The sequence below is a fragment of the Lampetra planeri genome, chromosome 9 (assembly GCF_965212315.1).
Source record: "Lampetra planeri chromosome 9, kcLamPlan1.2.h2, whole genome shotgun sequence".
In the NCBI taxonomy this organism is placed as follows: domain Eukaryota; kingdom Metazoa; phylum Chordata; class Hyperoartia; order Petromyzontiformes; family Petromyzontidae; genus Lampetra; species Lampetra planeri.
This window is the reverse complement of record NC_136115.1, coordinates 15,990,611-16,001,233: the sequence shown is the minus strand read 5'-3', so window position 1 is coordinate 16,001,233 and position 10,623 is coordinate 15,990,611. Positions and strand designations below refer to the sequence as shown.

General features: G+C 47.2%; 1 protein-coding gene across 5 annotated transcripts in view; it reads left to right on the top strand.

Annotated features, from left to right (window-relative positions):
• The first annotated feature begins 4,271 nt into the window (after positions 1-4,271).
• LOC144720739 (LIM domain-binding protein 3-like) overlaps positions 4,272-10,623 on the top strand; it is a 65,944-nt gene continuing 59,592 nt past the window's right edge. For 2 of the 5 annotated variants that reach the window (XM_078597767.1, XM_078597766.1), the window contains exon 1: positions 8,174-8,360. The gene's annotated coding sequence lies outside the window, so the exon portion shown is untranslated. Of the gene's footprint in view, positions 5,913-8,171; positions 8,361-10,623 lie in introns of those variants that run through there. The other 3 variants (XM_078597764.1, XM_078597765.1, XM_078597763.1) reach the window with 3 other exon arrangements.

Here is a 10,623-nt window from a genome sequence, read left to right as displayed (position 1 = left end):
GTGCATAGGGGGTAGAAAATTCCATCCTGCATCCAGATAGGGGAGTGATGGCAGTGCGCCCAAAATACAACCACCGTGAGTTATCCAGCTGGGGCCACGCTCACAGACTGCGGTTGCCTAGCTTTAAGCTGATGGTCACATTTAGTGAGTTTACACGTTGTAAAGCATCAGTGCAAAGCATCTGATGTTTTATGTTTCATATACGACACATGTGGCCACCCAGAGGTTTCTGGAGGCCCAGGGCTGGAGGCCTGGAGCAGAATGCCACATGGGCCCCCTTATTCATGAGCAGCAACAGCAGCAACAACAAAAACCAGGCCCGTTATGAGGCCCTTTTTCGTGTAAGGTTTGCTGAAAATAGCCCCACCCGGGCCCCTTCCTCTGGGAAACCCTCAACGAATTATGTGATCTAGCGCTGCTTTATTGTTTTAATTTTATGGGTAAGAGATACAACCTCTCCTTTTCTTACATATGGTATAAAAACAGTAAACCTTATGAATTTGAACCCCCAACTCAAGGATATAACAACTCTACCCGGTGACCTTGTAGTTATTTATAAATTGTATTTGTAACAAGAGCTCCAGCAAGGAAAGTCACAATGAGGGCATTACATGTGTAAAGTTCTTGGAGGGAGACGGAGTCTTCGTAGAGGCAACATGCTTTATTTTACCAAACAGTTTACACTAATCCCTAACACAAAGGGGTAATGGCCCCTTCTACCCACAACCTGGGGAGGTACAGCCTCCGGGCTATCGTACCTACAACTCTCCCTACTCCAGCCCTCCGGCTAGCTAGACCTAGGGGAGGCTGACCCACCGCTGGCCCGGTGGGTCCCCGACCACTGGCCCGTCCGGACCTGGCCCTTACAAGGGCATCAGGCCGAGGGAACCTCAGGGTCCTAACCCCACGGCTACTGGAACCGCACTAAGCCCCGGTCCTTAGAAGTACATCGGCGGCTTGGGGTCCAGGGTCTTCTTCTTCTTCAGGCAGCTTCTGGCTTCGGCTTGAGATGGACTGACTCGCGCTCTCAGGGACCCGCCTTATATACTCTTTCTCCCTGAGGGGCGGGGTTCTGGGGGATCGTAGCTTCTGCCAGCCCCCTCCCCTCAGAGGGGTTCCAACCGCAGTTGGCCCGACCGGTCCGGACCGGTTTCTACCCATCCCTCTGGTTGTGGCGCGTGTGTGTCAATCATGACCACCACACATGTAACCCTGGCTACGCGGAGCCGGCTCACGTTTGTCATGATTACACGGGGATTGTCCACGGGCAAGGTGAAGCCAGCAGAAGCAAACACAAACGACGGGGGGGGGGGGGGGGTAACAAAAAGAAAATCCCACATACAGTCAGCGTAAACACGACATATCCACATGCTCCTTGCAGTCAGTCCGAATCTCCAGCATGCTCAATATGAACAGACGGGAACAAAGTGGGCTAAGCCAGCAATGGGGACCACATCTGACCACAGTCTTTGAGCCTCTCCTCGCGTTGCTCTGGCTCCATTGATATGTTTTGGCGAATACCACTTACATATATTTTTTTGCTGTAGTAGGAAAACATCAGCAACCAAAGAACCCGGAGGAAATTAAGGCAGACCAGGTGAGAAGGTGGAAACTCCATACAGAAGGCGCTCGAATCGGGAATCAACCCCACGGGTTTCTTGGCTGACACGAGTGTGGAAATGGCCCGAATATCCTGGTGTGAGACCCATCAGTGTTCGAGAACACGCGATTCAACAATTTGGGCAAAAAAATTGAATCACTTAAGAAATATAAGTACCGTAACCTTAAATAGCTCGGTTATTTACCAATTTTAACATTTTTTAAAACATTCCCAAAGGGCTACAGTTACTACATTTTACGCTAGAAATGGTTGGGTAGGGTGGATAGTTACATACCCAAATGCACCTACTTGCCGTACTGTCTTGTGGCAGGCAATTGCAGAAGTCGGTATCAAACAGAGTCAATCTCGGCGTGATCCACAAGATCCGCAAAGTCGCTGCATTCCAGGCGTGCATCACTCCCACACCTCCGATTATCACGGTTGGCTACGTACGGTGCGAAAGAAGCTCAACATACGGTACACGCATACAGTAGCATACACCCGGCTGGGATGGAGGCTGGGATGTCCAAACTCCAGTCCTGACCAGAGGCAGCCCGTCAGGGCCAGCAAGGCCTTCTCTGCTGGCCTAGAGATTGTCAGAATCAGAAAATTATGTTTTTTATCATTTCATATATATTTGCATTAATGCTATATGTATTTTACAAAGTTCGTTCCCATCAGTCTATTAACGTCATTTCATTGCTACTCTCTCCCTCAGTTGCGCTTCTTCCAGTGCTGCTAATAAATTAGAGCTTTTATCCAATCAGATTTTCCACCTGTGCTGCTGTCTCCACCTCTCCGGGTGAAAAATCTACCCTGAGGCCTTCAGAATGTCGAGTGAATCCCCTCTGCTGTTGAAGCAAATGGGGACGAAGTTGTTGATTGTCATCTTCTTTAACCAATCAGATTTTGAGTTTGCCATTTTGGGCGTATTCTTTGACACGCCGGAGCCTTCTAGCTGGCCTAGCCGCCTACGTTAGCATTTTTTGCCAGTCAGCTAACTGAAGTAAAACTAGCTAGCACATAACGTAGCATCATCTAATATTTATTTAAACTTTCTTTCGTGACGTTTAGATTTTTAGATGTAGTGTTTTAGATTTTTAGTTTTTTTTTCCAGTGTGGAAGCCTGTTGAATCCTGATTGTGTTGTTTTATGGCATTTTTGCTTGCTTGGTGGTTGTATGAGTTCAAATGACAGGTTGTTGTTGTGAGTTTGTTCTTGTTTCTTTGGTAATGACATTGAGTTGGGTTATGCGATGTCTATTTGTGATGCAGCATCCTGTTATACTGCATAATAGTGGTACATACTTGATGGTTTCAGTCACCATGTATTCATGTCTCCGCAATTAGTGTATTGTAACTCTCATAGGTGTTGAGCGTCGTGTTAAATCACTTTATTCAACTCGATAAAGGTTACAATCACTGTAAATGTTCTGGCTCATGGCAGGTGTGGGAGTGTGTGTACACAGGAATTTCCTGTCTGGATGTTGAGTTTGGTCACGTGACCAGGAAGTTACGATTTGACATCCTCTAAGCCAGGGGTCCTCAAACTACGGCCCGCGGGCCACATGCGGCCCGCCGAGGACATTTATCCGGCCCATGGTCACTAATTGGGCTGCGCTTGTGAGCACTAATTGGGCTGCGCTGGTGAGCACTAATTGGGCTGCGCTGGTGAGCACTCATTGGGCTGCGGTGGTGGGCACTGATTGGGCTACGGTGGCGAGCACTGATTTGGCTGCGCTGGTGAGCACTGATCGAGCTGCGGCGGTGGGCACTGATTGAGCTGCGGCGGTGGGCACTCATTGGGCTGCGCTGGTGAATGGTTCAATGGGCCAATTGACTGGACTTGCCCCCCAAGCCTAAGGCTGCCAGCCCTCCCCTGGCTGTGCTTGACTGGCTCTCCCTCCCTCAGCTCCCTCACTTGCCCCTCGGCTCCACTCCCAGTGATATTCCTGTGTGCTGGGGATGTACTGCGATCTGTGAACAAAACTGCAGGTGTAATTAACTTTTTAATGGCACCCGCACCAGTGTGAGCCTGGGGTAAAAGCGGAGTTCCCCCAATCAGACTGCATTGATGGGCAGTGCAGTCTGTATGTCTCTGTGTGGGCAAAGTTATTGCTGGTATATTGTTTTTGTAGCGCTGTACATATATATATTGGTATTTTACTAATAGCAATTTTGACTCCCTAGGAAACTGATGTCAAGAAAGAGAAAAATTGACTTGGAGTGTAGGATATTCAAAGAACAGTGGACTTATGATTACTTTTTCATGCAGTACAAGGAAAGAGCTGTGTGTCTGATATGCCAGAATATAGTTTCTGTGTTCAAATAATACAATTTACATCGACACTATGAAACTCAACATAAAGATAAATATGATTGTTTGGTTGGAGAAGTGAGAAAAGATAAAATATTAAAACTGAAAAATACATTAACAACTCAGCAAAATACTTTTGTGAAGCAGCTAAATATTTCATCACTGCGAGCAAGTTTTCAAGTTGCCAAGCTAATAGCGTGCACTGGCAGACTATTCGTGGAGGGAGAATTTGTTAAAGAATGCCTTCTTTCTGTTGTCAAAGAGATGTGTCCAGAGAAAGCCGATTTATTTAGTACAGTGAGTCTTTCAGGACCTACAATTACACGGAGGATTGAAGAAATGGGAGACAATTTGCATCAGCATGTGCAAAACTCCACAAAAAAACTTTCCTATTTTTCCTTGGCACTCGACGAAAGCAATGATGTTCGTGATTCTGCACAACTTCTAATTTTTATTCGTGGGATGAATGACTATTTCGAAGTCACAGAAGAGCTTGCTGCACTGCAAAGCATCAAAGGAACAACTACAGGAGAGGATATCTATGAAAAGGTTTGCCAAACTGTGAATGGTTTGGAGCTGAATTGGGCTAAACTAGCCAGTGTGACAACTGATGGTGCTCCTAGCATGGTGGGGTCTAAGAAAGGAGTAATTGCTCGCATTAACCAAGAGATGGACAAACATAACCATTCTCATCCAATAGCCATACACTGCCTCATCCACCAACAAGCGCTGTGTAGTAAATCACTGAAGTGGAACTCTGTTATGAAAATTGTGGTATCTTGTGTTAAATTCATTAGAGCTCATGCACTAAACCACAGACAATTTCAGGAATTTCTGTCTGAACTAAATGTTGACTATGAAGATGTTCTGTACCACACAGAAGTCCGTTGGCTGAGTCGAGGGAGAGTTTTGAAACGTTTCTATGACTTACTTCCACAGATTACAGCTTTTCTGCTTTCAAAAAACAAAGTACCAGAGCTCAATGATGCAGAATGGAAATGGCACCTTGCCTTTCTGACAGATGTAACAGAGCTACTCAACAGTTTCAATGTGCAACTTCAAGGAAAGGGGAAGCTCCTCTGTGATATGCAATCACATGTCAAAGCATTTGAAGTAAAATTAGGCCTCCTCATCAAACAAGTTAAGGAGGAAAACTTCTGCCATCTCCCCACAACTCAAAATCTGTTAGCGAAAAAACCATTGGTTGCAATTCCCAAACAAAACATGTGTGGATTCACTGGAAAAATTGCAAAAGGAGTTCCAATTTAGATTTAAAGAGCTTCATCTCCATGAACAGGACATACAGCTTTTCCGTAACCCATTTTCTATTGACATTAAAAATGTGGATACAATTTACCAAATGGAACTGGCTGAACTGCAGAATTGTGACTCTCTGAAAGACGCATTCAAGTCAAGCAGCCTTCATCATTTATATGCATCTCTCCCCTCTGAGACATATCCTCATCTCAGGAACCATGCACTCAAAATGGCAACCATCTTTGGCAGCACTTATGTCTGTGAACAGACTTTTTCCAGAATGAAACATTTGAAATCTCCAACCAGATCTAGACTAACGGATGCACACTTGCATCACTTGTTACGACTAGCAGTGACAAATATGGAACCGGACATTGACTATCTCATTAGCCAAAAGCAGGCCCATAGTTCCCATTGAAATACTGGCAAGTTTGTTGATTTAACTTTACTTGTTCTTCATTTTAAATATTGTATTTGTTCCCGTTTTGTTTCTTCACTTCAAAATAAGATATATGCAGTGTGCATAGGAATTTGTTCATAGTTTTTTTAACTATAGTCCGGCCCTCCAACGGTCAGAGGGACAGTGAACTGGCCCCCTGTTTAAAAAGTTTGAGGACCCCTGCTCTAAGCCATGCGGCAGGCTAGCAGCCATTACACAAAGTACAAAACGGTGGCACAAATAGCGTCCCAGTAAAGACAGATGCAACTGTTCATTGTGGGACTTCAATAAACATTGTCTGTAAGTTCGTTTATGTTCTTATAATACTGGGAATGCTGTTATAATGTTAGAATGGCCGTTATAATGCTGTAAATGCCTTTATAATGATGTTACATTATGATAAATATAAGGCCTAATTAACAACGAAGCCTGCCACTTGCCTTATTGTGAATGTTACTTGTAATTGAATAAGTCGAGTCAGACTTGTACCCATGTAACCTTATTGCGATCCTGAGAGCAAGGATAACGAAATATCTCATCCACAGTTCAGTGTTATGTGTAGTGTGTAAACATTTAGACTGCAGTATGGTGATTACACGATGTGCCCTTATTTAACACAGTAGCTTATTCTCTTGTATAGCTATTCAGTACTAATGTAGGTGCCTGGTCCATCCAATATCTATTGTTGAGTTTCATGTTATCTAAGACAATGTTATGATGCTGTAGTGTTCATTTATTGTATTGATATTTCCAAGTATTAACAGATGCTGTATTTGTGCTGTTTTTCCATCAGTTTTACCTCGTTCAATTCACTAAATACTTTGGAGTCGGATGTTCACCCTGGCTCTGAAGGTTTATTGAATTCGAGGTTATCTACTCAGATAGTGGTGCAACGCAGCGCACGAGGCCGAGACAGTGAATATGGGGTCGTTACGTCGAATGACAATAGCCTATAGCCCGAGTGTCATGGTGAGGTTATTCGAAGCCGGTTTAATTGCGGGATGATAGCACAGGGTCTAGGTGTAATAATAAGTCATATAAAAAATATACTTTAAAAAAAACACGCATTAATGAAATGTACCCTACTGGTAATGGCAGAACTCCACGACTCCAGGAAGTGAGCCCGAAGCTTGCCATAACGTAAGGGACCGTGGTGATTTACAGCCAACGTCAGATGAGCGTGGACAATTAGACCGAAGCCGAACCATAACATACAACAAAAATATTGCTTAAAAATATGTATTTATTATTTTTAATGATAGAATATAGTATTGCCATCAGTATGACATAAGTATACCAAGTTTGCAGTCGATGGCACATTGGGAAGTGGGTTAAAATTGAGTTACAATATTTGAGGATATGACAACAGACAGTGAGTTAATAGAAAGCGTGTAAAGAGATTGTTTAAAAATATATTCTTCATTTTTTTATAATAGAATATAGTATTGTCATCAGTACGACATAACTATACGAAGTTTGCAGTCGATACCACATTGGGAAGTGGGTTAAAATTGATTTACAAGATTTGAGGATACGACAACAACAGAGTGAGTTAAATAAAAGCGTGTAAAATACACGGCCCGCCACTGGTCCTGACCACCCGCAAAGGACGGCCTTCACATGATTTACCAATCTTCTCCGCTAAAATACAAATGTGGTCATTGCACACTGCGCGGTGGCTCAATATTATCCCGACGTGACGTGGTGAGCACCGATTTCAATTCAGAGGGCTTCCTAAGACAAAGATCCCCGTATAGCCTTAACAGACTGTATGGGCAAGTGCTGTAAGCGAGCACCTATAAAGGCCAGAACGGCACACGAGGGGGGTGGGTGGCCAGCACCACGCCCGGCCGCCTGTCTCCCTAGTGGCGATGTTTTTTACGCACCACGCCAGGTACTCATTTGAGGCTGAGTCGACCTAGGGGAGGCCCAGAATCGGTTCAGATAATCGTCACTGGTATTGGCCGTGAGCGGGAATCGAACCCCGGTGGTAAAAGTCGTAGCGCAGCGCACTAACCACTACACTACCGCTCCCCACCTTCACACAAGCACCGCCGTCGCTTTCGAGCCATTGTTTTGCAATCGCCAGGCGCGTGAACATGGCGAACAATAGGGCGCACCTGCTATTGGAGTTCAGGAAATACCGAGATCAATCGAGATCGATAACTTCAGTGAGCTCTATCTCCTCCCGCAACCAACCAAGGAAGAGCGAGGAGGCAGCCTGCGTGTACGTGATGAGCGAGAACGCAGCCGGCTGCTGCCGCTGTTGCCTTTTGCCCAGGCAAAGACGCGACACGTGTGCCGTGGTTGGTGACCCCCGGTTCGTACGCTGCGGCCCCAGGCTGGCCCAGGGCACAGCCGCTCCACGCCCTTCACTTGCCAGCAGCAGCTAAAGGCGGCTAACTGGGCATCGCCAGAGTCGACTACGCGTGCCGTGACTCTAATTAAGGCTGACGTAATGGACGTTGAGGGGGGGGTTCGCGCTCGGGACAAGCCGGTGGGGGGCGAGGGGGCGGGCGGCAGGAGAGAGATGCGCCCCGCGTGTCGGGAGCTGCTGCTGGCTGGGGGTGGTGGTGGTGGCTGCCTTGTTGACGGCGCCCTGTGTGGGTGACGTAAAAGGAGCCGCCGCTAAATTTATCTGTAGGCGGGGGGCTGAAAAGAGGCGCTCGCAGGCAAAGCTGAGCAGCGCCGCAGAGGAGTCGCCACCTTTGCTGCACCCAAGCGGTCGAGGGAGCCCCCCCGAGTGTGGTGAGCGTCCTGCTTTGCCGCACGCCGAGTCGCTGTCTGCGCGCTGCGGTCACTGTGTTGTGTGAAACTGTGATGCGCGCACCGCCGCGATACGCAGTGCCTCGTGTGCTGCTGCGAAGTGGACTCTGTTCTGTGTCTGTGCTATGTGCACTGTGGTGGGAGGTGCGCGGTGTGTTACTGTTCGAAGTGCGCTGTGGTGTGTAAGTGCCCCACCACGTGTACCGCGCCGTTCAGCATTGTGCATGCGTTTTTGCCGAAGTCGCCGATCCCATGCATTGAGATGAAGGTGGAGCTGTTGAAAAGCAAGAGAGATGTGGCGGATCGTGGTGATGATGATGATAAATCGTCCATCGCTCGCCCGTGATCTGTGCAGAGCGCAGGCACCTGCACACGGAGATGTGGGACGCTGACGTCTTAAGGTAGAAACGAGGGACTGATGCGCCAGATGGTGCAAGAGGATTACATGTTTACGGGGTGGGAGGGAGGAAAAGCAGGAGGATGGATTAATAGATGGGTGGATGGATGGTAGAGTTGTATGGTTAAGCGATGAGTGGATGAATGGATCGCTGGATGCATTAATGGATTGCTGGATTAGTGGATTAAAGGATTTAAGGATGGATAGTTGAGAATGATGAATGGATAAGTGGATGGTTTGGTGAATCAATATATGGCATTGGTGGATGAGCGGATGGAAGGGTGGATGGACTGAAAGGCGATACAGTAGTAAGTCAACTGCTAGCGCGGAGAACAACGCGCGTTTTCTTTTGTTTAACCAGGTGGTTAAGTCAAGAGACCAGGATAAGTCTCATTTGCGATAGACCTGGGGTGTTAGTTTGCCAGTAGGGGGCGTCGGTTGCCATGTTCAGTCCGCATCGGGTAATTGTTTTATGTTATCAAAGTTTGGCACACATTGGCCTGCTCTTGCGAATGACGCCAGGGGATATTCAATGTCTTTATGTGAGGCAGACGGCGCATAGGACAGATTGTTGGCGTGGTCATTCCACCCACAGCGATAACACGAGGTCACCCAGACTGAGATTGCGAGCGCGTCTCGAGGGCTGGCTGGGTTCCCGTGGTTGCCGGCCCTATTCTTGTGTGTCGAACTTCTTTCGCACCGTACGTAGCCAAGTAATCGGAGGTGCGGCGGAAGGACAACTAAACACAAAAAGACAGTTTTAAAGGAATTAGATTGTCAATCTAGGTGATGATTTCAAAGTGTATAGCTCCCCAGTGGCTTGATAATATTCGGAAGGAAGAGCGTTCCAGACGGCCGCAGAAGCGACCGTCTTTGCTCGATGGCGAGCAGCCAAAAGCTGCTGAGTTGTTCACTGCTCGTGACCTCCACTGAGCAACGAGCAAAAGCTGTCCTCTTGTATTGTGTCGGCCACAAGTAACCGCTCGCTGGGCGCATGGCAACAGTTAAGGGCGCGATACAATGGGGCTCGTGTGTGATGTGTGTGTGTGGTGTAGGGCGCCCTTGCTGTTTCGCTAAGCTCTCGTGTTATTTCGCGTTCAGATTCAGCAGCTGCTGATTTATCTCCTGCGAACGACGGTAGAGGAGTTCGGAGACTGCTATAGTTGAGCGAGTGGCATGCTGCTGCTTGCTATTGTTTGCGCCGTCACTGGCACCGTGGCCTCACGGACGCACACGCACGCACATCCAGGCGGTTACGACCCTTCTTCCCATACACACACCCACTGGGTGTACATAGCACGGATAATGAGGACATCTTTACATTGCGGCATATGGCCGAGTCCACTCCGCGCTACAGGAGTTAACAAGCCCAGGGCAGGCATCGGGCAGTAACATTGGCTCTTTGTGTACACCGCAAAAGCCTGTTATGTTGCAACATGCACAGCCTCTGAAACCCCAAATAAAGCTTTTGTTCAAAGCGAGTTCCCGCTCAAATGAGCATTGAGGCGGTACTCATCTGTTTACGGGCCCTTAGCCGGCGGCAGCAATTCCACATTCCTATGACAGGAATGGGTCTATCCATAGGGCAACCACTGTTGACTTCCCACAGAGTGGTACTCATTTTATGAATAAAATAAATAAAAGTACACTTTATTTCATTCAATTACAACAGTCAATCCCCAATGCTCATGTTAAATAGCGGTGATTATTAGTTTTCCGGCACGTCCTGTAATCCCATTTTGGTGCCCCGGAAATGTGTGGAGGAGACGTTTCGACCGCATTCGTTCAGTGTTTGTCGCAGTTCCTGTGGAGTACGCATCGTCAAGCATGTGTTTAATGCACGCATAC